Raw genomic sequence first — 8,207 nt, 5'->3', positions numbered from 1 at the left:
GCAGGACCGCCTGTGAACCGGTTGAGACGAAACTGCCTGAACCGGCTGCAGATTGGACCACGTCACGGTTCGCGGCCGGGTTGTTCCTCGCGGGACTTGTGCCAGCCTTGGTGCTAGACGCTTCTTTGCCTGGCGTGTAACCCCGTGCGCGTGCAGGTGCTGTCGCGGGTGGCGAAGTGATCGGACTTCTTCCGGTTACCCGAGGCGTCCGCGCGGACGAATGGCACTCCGCTGCGTTTGGCAGCGCTCAATTGCCCTGGGCTTGGGCTAGACGCCGGAGGACTGCTGCTTTACTCCAACCTTCCTGTTTCATTGAGGAAACCTAAGCCACAAAAATGATGTTCGCTGATGAGCCGGAGATAAACCGTGTTTGTGACAGAACTTGGCTTTTAGCTCTGAACCCCATTAGTAGGAGAGACGATATTACAAACTAAAACAAGTTTTTAATTGGCTTGACCGTACTATGTATGTTATCCATCCGTTCCTTTAGGTCTTGTGTTGTCCTTTCTGTGTAACTGCTTGGGTCATGCAGTTAAATGATGCACCCATCGTCCCAGCTATTTTCACTCCTCACTCCCCTTTCTATGAAGTTACGGTCTGGTGGAAATGCGGTCTTTGGGGAGTGCACATATTTTACAGCACCAAACAAAAGATCAGTATTCAGGTGATATATAAATTAGAAAAAAAAAAGTCGTTTGCTTAGAGATTTGTTCTCACTATTGAAACCAGTGCCTCTACAGATCTTTCTCATTTTTTTTTTCCTTCCATTCTAGCAGATGAAACCCTGGTGCCAGCTCTGCCTGCCAGGTTCTGCAAAACCTGAGCTTAATGAACTCTTACTTGTTCTCTTCTCTACAGTTTCATATTTAAAAGCTAAAACAATCTGGTATCTGTGCCTAGGGAAACCTTTGGTACTGTCACCGGGCAGGCTATTTTGTTTCTTTTTAGGAATGGTTCGGGGCTGGGAAAGTAGCTCAGTGAGACATACAGCTCTTGCCTAGCATGCTTGGGACTCTGAATTCCATTAGCAACACTGTTCAAGAACAAAAAAAAGAAAAGAAAAGCAATCAGGATTAGATGATAAAAAATTAGAAGCAGGCTGGGCATGGTGGTGCAGATATTTAATCCCAGCACATAGGAGGCAGAGGCAGGTGGATCACTGTGAGCTCGAGGCCAGCCTGGTCTATAGAGAAGTTCCAAGACAGCCAAGGCTACACAAAGAAACCCTGTCTCAAAAAACCAAAAAAAGTAAAAAGTTAGCCGGGCGGTGGTGGCTCACGCCTTTAATCCCAGCACTCGGGAGGCAGAGGCAGGCGGATCGCTGTGAGTTCGAGGCCAGCCTGGTCTACAAAGTTAGTCCAGGACAGCCAAGGCTACACAGAGAAACCCTGTCTCGAAAAACCAAAAAAAAAACCCCCCCCCCAAAAAAAAAGTACAAAGCTCCTGACATCAACCACAACCTCCCACTCTCATCTGTACCATGATACATCACTTTTCTGCTCATTTTGGTTTACACATACATGTTTCTTTCAGGAAATCACAATTTTTATAAAGATTTATTTATTTTACCTATATGAGTGCTCTATGTCTGCCTGCCAGAAGAGGGCATCAGACTCCAGTATAGATGGTTGCAAGCCACCATGTGGATGCTGGGAATTGAACTTAGGACCTCTGAAAAAGCAGACAGTGCTCTTAACTATTGAGCCATCTTTCCAGTCCCCCAAATGTACAATTACATTATTTGCTATTTTTCCTTTTTTTGGGGTTTTGTTTTGTTTTGGTTTTGGAGACAAGGTTTCTCTGTGTAGCTTTGGCTGCCCTAAACTTGCTTTGTAGACCAGGCTGGCCTGGAACTCACAGTGATCCACCTGCCTCTGCCTCCCGAGTGCTGGGATTAAAGGTGTGCACCACCAATGCCCAGCTTTGTTTTTGTTTTTTAATGTATTATTTATACAGTATTCTGCCTGCATGTGAACCGTCAGGCCAGAAGAGGGCACCAGAGCTCATTATAGATTGTTGTGAACCACCATGTGGTTTCTGGGAGTGGAACTCAGGACCTCTGGAAGAACAGACAGTGCTCTTAACCACTGAACTTTTTTTTTTTTTAATGTAACTATTTTCATCTGAACTCAGCTCCTCATGCTTGTGCAGGACACCTGACATCTCTCTAGTGCACCTTCTCCTCCTGGCCCCCCCCCCCCCCCCGCCTTTTTGTCCTGCCCCTTTATGTTTTGTTGTTTTGATTTTTCTTTGGTGTTTCTCTGTGTAGGTCTGGCTGTCCTGGAATTTGCTCTATAGACCAGGCTAGCCTCAAAATGAGAGATCTGCCTGCCTCTGCCTTCTGTATGCTGGGATTAAAGGTGTGTGCCAGCATGCTTGGCTGTGTGGTTTTTTGTTTGTTTGTTTAAACAAAGTCTCACTATATAGTGCTAGTGTGTGCCAGAGAGGAATACAGACTAGTCTGGCTATGGGCCATGAATTTGAGGCAACCCTCTTGCCTAAAATTCTGCCTCTTGAGTGTTGGGATAATAAGTATATGCTACCAATGCCAGCTTCTATTTTGTTTGCTTCTATTTTGGATTTTTATTTTTGAGACAGGGTCTTATGTAGGCTGGCCTTGAACTCACAGTCCCCCTGGCTCCACCCCTCAAGTGCTTAATTGCAGGAGGAAAGATTTTATTTTATTTTTGCCAAAGAGTCAATAGATTGAATGTTCCATCTATTTTGAAAACTATGTATTTAACATAGTAGGCCTTTGTGATGGGCAAACAGCATTCTAAGTGCTAGAGCTCCAGAAAGGGTTATGAATTCATCTTTGCCCTCATAAAAGTTACAAATATGTCCAACTGCTTCATATACTTTTTTTTTTTTCATTCGTGGCTTTCACTGCAGGAACAATTGTTTATTTAGTTAGCTTCTAGAAAAGTTATGTCCTATGGGCTTCCAGAATCCACATTTCTTTTTTTATTATTTATTTTATTAATTTATTCATATTACATCTCAATGGTTATCCCATCCCTTGTATCCTCCATTCTTCCCTCCCTCCTATTTTCCCCTTATTCCCCTTCCCTATGACTGTGACTGAGGGGGACTTCCTCCCCCTGTATATGCTCATAGGGTATCAAGTCTCTTCTTGATTTCATATACTTATTTAAACCTATCAGGTGATGGCTAACTGGAAGCCTAGCCTCCTGTTCTTAACGGAACTCTTGCCCCCAGAATACACTTGACAGAAGCAATGCAATTGCCATGACAGACCTCAGCCTGGATATCTGTTCCCCTGGGAGGTGCAGCAGGTGTGATTGCTCTGGGGAGGCACCTGTTTTGTTCTTCAACCAGAAAAGAGAACAGTATTTCACAAGAACAAGTTGTAGAACAATGGAAAATTTTCCTGTAAAAATGACTCATTTGGATTGACCTTGGCTGGTAAACTCCCTGCTCCAAACCAGAACAATGTATTAAGATAGCCCTTCTCTGGCAATGTGCAGAAATCTGAGAAAAGACCATTTCTGTCATGCAAGGATAGGGGCGAAACTGACAAGATTAAACTGGGCACAGATTGAGTAAAGCAGCACAGGCCTGAACTGGAAGCTGGCAGAATGAGGCAGAAGGATCTGGAGTTCAAGATCAGCATAGGATAACTAGCCAGAAAGAAACCCAGCCAAAGCATCCACGCTGTATGTTCACTCATTTGGTTTTTTGTTTGTTTGTTTGTTGTTTTTTGAGATAGGGTTTCTTCTATAGTCCTGTCCTAGACTCACTTTGTAGACCAGGCTCGCCTTGAGCTCACAGTGATCCCCCTGCCTCTGCCTCCTGAATGCTGGGATTAAAGGCATGTACCACCACACCTGGCTAAATTTTTACATTAAAAAAATAAAAATAAATGGTTGTGAGTCACCATGTAGATGCTGAAAGGGAACAGTATCTGCTCAGGAACCCTAAGACCAAGTTCTCAGCACAAAGGAGGTTTATTTGCCCCAGAGGGACAAAGGGCAGGGAATAAGAGACAAAGACGGGCTGAGAGATGGCTCAGAGGTTAAGAACCCTGACTTCTCCAGAGGTTCCTGAGTTCAATTCCCAGTAACCACATGGTGGCTCAGAACCATCTATTCTGGGATCTGATGCCCTCTTCTGGCATGCAGGAATACATGTAGAAAGAATACATAAAAAACCTAAACCTTTTAAAAGAGTTTCTTTATATTTATTTTATATATGTATAGGAAATTTTGCTGGAATTGATGTATGTGCATTGAATTTGCAGTTCCTTAAGAGGCCAGAAGATGGTGTCAGATCATCTAGTAGATTCTAGAACTATAGTTATAAATGGTGGTTAGTTATCATATGGCTATTGGGTCCTCTGCCAGAGCAACAAGTGCTCTTAACTGCTGAGTCATCTCTGTAGCCCCTGTTTAAAAAAAATAAACTGAACTGGGCAGTGGTGGCGCACACTTGGGAGGCAGAGACAGGTGGATTGCTGTGAGTTGGAGGCCAGTCTGGTCTACAAAGATAGTCCAGGATAGCCAAGGCTACGTAGAGAAACCCTGTCTTGAAAAACCAAACCAAACCAAACCAAACCAAACCAACAAACAAAAATTGAGACAAGGTTTTGTCGTTTAGTGTAAACTGGCCTTAAACTCACTATGTAGCTAGCCTACATTGGCTCCAAAGTTACCGTGATCCTCCTGTCTCAGCCTATCAAATGTTGGGATCCTAGGTGTGGTCTACCATGCTTTGCTTCAGCAGTTGACTCTGAATTGTAACTTCTTTACACCCCCAGCGAGGGCAGTTGAAACTAGGGCCACCTTCATACAAGGGAAGAGCTTGACCATGCGGACACATCTTTAGCCTTCGAAAACTATTTTCAAACTGGGCGTGGTGGCAAATGCCTTTAATCCCAGCACTCGGGAGGCAGAGGCAGGCGGATTGTTGTGAGTTTGAGGCCAGGCTGGTCTGCAAAGCAAGTCCAAGACAGTAACCCTGTCTTGGAAAAACCCCCCAAAAACCCCCCAAAAAAAGTATTTTTCAAAATGTTTTATTTTATATAAATGTTTTTCTTGCGTGTATGTTTGTGCACCACCTGTGTTCTGAGGTCAGAAGAGGCTTCTTTTCAAGAGGACCTGAGTTTGAGTCCTGAACCCACATATTATATCTCACAAGTGTGTAACTGAAGTTCCAAGGGATCCAGCACCCTCTTCTGGCATTTGTGGGCACCACAGGAACATGGCCCACATACATCCAGGCCAAACACCCATATAGATAAAATAGTAAAGTGAGACATTTTACAGTTATATTGATTTTTTTATTTTTTATTTTTAAATATTTTTTCGAGACAGGGTTTCTCTGTATAGTCATGGCTGTCCTGGACTCACTTTGTAGACCAGGCTGGCCTCAAACTGACAGCAATCTGCCTGTCCCTGCCTCCCAAGTGCTGGGATTAAAGGCATGCACCACCACACCCGGCTGTATTGATTCTTGAATTCCTTCAGAGCTGGCGTTCTCAGCAGGCACTGTTAGTGAATCTGTGCATACTGTCCTTCCCTGTTGCTCTTCCTTACCTGCCTGCCATTCCTAGCTTCAGGAAAGCAGAACTCATGAACAACTCCACTGTGTGTCCTGACAAGTATACCTTAGCCTCCAGCCCAGAAAACTATGTAATTAAACATCAGGCAAATGAAGAGCTCTTGTTTTACTTTCAAATAACTTTGATGTTTGGCCAGAGAATCACTTCTCCCTTAGGATAATTATACCTCTTTTTGCTACAAAGACTCTATGAAAAGCAAAAATGCTGTTAGGTATAATTTACTACATGAAATTGAGGTCTGGTTACTGCCTCTTTTTTGTTTGGAGACAGAGTCACTTAGGCTAGCCTGAACTCATGGCAAGCTTCCTGCCCCAGGCTTCCAAATCACAGGCACAAGCCACCATCTCTGGCTACTGTCCTGTTTTTAGTGCCTGTTCCCTAGGGTGGTGGTCAAGGATCACCTTTTGCTCCTTAACCTTTTGGGCATTTAGTACAATTCCAGAATGGGTAGTGTGAAACTATATTTGTCAAGAAATAGAAAAGCAGCTGGGCAAGGTGGTACACACCTATAATCCCAGCACTTGGGAGGCAGAGACAGGCAGATTGCTGTGAGTTCGAGGCCAGCTTGGTCTACAAAGTGAGTCTAGGACAACCAAGGCTAACACAGAGAAAACCCTGTCTCAAAAAAACCAAAGAAAACAAAACAAAACAATAACAACAACAACAACAAAAACCAAACCGAAAAGTAGAAAAGCAAAGTAGTAGGTGTACAGAGGTGTCATGGGTTGCTCTGGCAGGCCAATTTTTGCCTTGCAATCATTCACCAATAAGGCCCTATAGGTACTGGCAGGGCCAGATCCAGACATCAGAGAAAGACTTCTGTCATTTGACAGGATGGGGAGCACATGCTGGAACGCTTCGCCCTGTACTGTTTGTTCTCTTTGTCTCTTTCTCTCTCTGTTTTTCAAGACAGATTTTTCTGTTTAGTCTTGGCTGTCCTGGACTCGCTGTATAGACCAAGCTAGCTGCCTTCACTCCTCTTCTTCCTCCTCCTCCTCTTCTTCTTTTAAATATAATTTATTTTTATTTTACATCCATTGGTGTTTTTCCTGCATGCATGTCTGTCAGGTTGTTAGCTCCAGCACTGGAACTGGAGTTACTTACAGTCAGGTGTGAGCTGCCCTGTGGTTGCTGGGAGGTGACCCCAGGTCCTCTGGAAGAGCAGCCAGTGCTCGTAACCACCGAGCCTTCTCTCCAGCCCTGACACTGCTTCTTGAGAGCATGTTTGGAGGTTGTAGTAGGGGAGCTCAGCTCCTCCTACGCTTGACCTGAGAAATGGTTCTCCTCTGTCGTGGAAGGTCAGGGCCTTCAAGTGAACACGCTACAGGAGGCCACACATGCAGTGATGAGAGAAGGGACATCTGCCTAGACAACAAAGGTAAGGAAATCATTCCTGGTGACCAGAGTTGCCATTGTCACTTTCCTCACCTTCTTTTGACACAGACTTCATGGTTCCTTCTGTCACACAAACAGGACACAGGACACAGAGCTTTCTCTACACAGAACATTGCTGGAACAGCCATGGCACACCTTAACTTGCCACTTATTAAATCACTCTGCTCTCAAAGCTGATATTTGCTACTGCCCCCCCCCCCCAATATCCTGCCTTTATAGAAAGGATGAGAAGGTTAAAAGGGTCTTGGGAGTTTCCATTTTAGCAGTATTTCCCATTGAACAAACATGTATTGAGTGTATACGGTGCTACACACTGACAGATGCACAAAGCTGAAATAATACACAATGATGTTTCAAAATGTGTGGGTGGCAGACATAAACTTGTATCTCTTCTTTCCAGCAGTTGAAAAACCGGTTTTATATACCTACTTTCTTTCATTTATGACATAAACTATTTGACAGGTTAAAAACGTAACCCATTTAGGTACAGCAAGCTACACGTCACAAAATGTGCCACATCCTTCATCAAGAGCTACCAAAGCCTGAGAATTTTATTGATTTTTCTGCCCTCCCCCGCCCGCCCCCCCCCCCGCCACAAATAAACAAACAAATCCTAAACTTTCTTTGTTGGAGTAAGATTTCTGACTGGTATACAGTGATTGTATTTATTATAGGGAACATGAACAGAAATTACGTACGACCCATGTACTTGCCTGTTGACAGAATAATTCCATTTGTACAGTTTTATACATCTAAAAATCTTTGCTTTTGATCGGGCTGTCTATTAAACCACCTCCGAAAAGGTGACATTTTAATTTCAGCTCTATTTTACAGCATTAAAAAGCTTTAATCCCAGCACTCGGGAGGCAGAGGCAGGCGGATCGCTGTGAGTTTGAGGCCAGCCTGGTCTACAAAGCGAGTTCAGGACAGCCAAGGCTACATAGAGAAACCCTGTCTCGAAAAAAAAAAGAAAAGAAAAGAAAAGAAAAAAAAAGCTGATGCATTAGGTAGCTTCCCAAAACATTACTCTGCACAGCGACACCGAACATAAGGTTTTAGTTTTCAGACACAGTCTCGCTGTGGAGGGGGTCGTGCCCACGGAACGCGCAACCGCACGTGGGAAGGACCTTGGCACTCCCAACAAGACCAAAGCAACCGAGAGCTACCGAGCAAGCTCCGTCGCCGCAGCTGCGCGAAGCAGGCACCGCCTACTCAAGCGCGTCTGTGCGCG

The 8,207-nt window shown here is 44.4% G+C and overlaps 1 long non-coding RNA gene across 1 annotated transcript; it reads right to left on the bottom strand.

The window, feature by feature from the left end:
- Positions 1-2: 2 nt before the first annotated feature.
- LOC311598331 lies at positions 3-8,124 on the bottom strand. Its single transcript, XR_014779532.1, has 3 exons — positions 7,686-8,124; positions 6,686-6,942; positions 3-322 (listed from the first exon to the last, which is right to left on the bottom strand). It is a non-coding gene; the product is annotated as an uncharacterized lncRNA (long non-coding RNA).
- Between the last annotated feature and the right edge of the window lie 83 nt (positions 8,125-8,207).

Source organism: Acomys minous (genome assembly GCF_964271855.1).
Source record: "Acomys minous genome assembly, chromosome: 5".
NCBI lineage: Eukaryota > Metazoa > Chordata > Mammalia > Rodentia > Muridae > Acomys > Acomys minous.
Note: the sequence above shows the minus strand (reverse complement) of the source record. Positions and strands in the feature narration are given on the sequence as shown.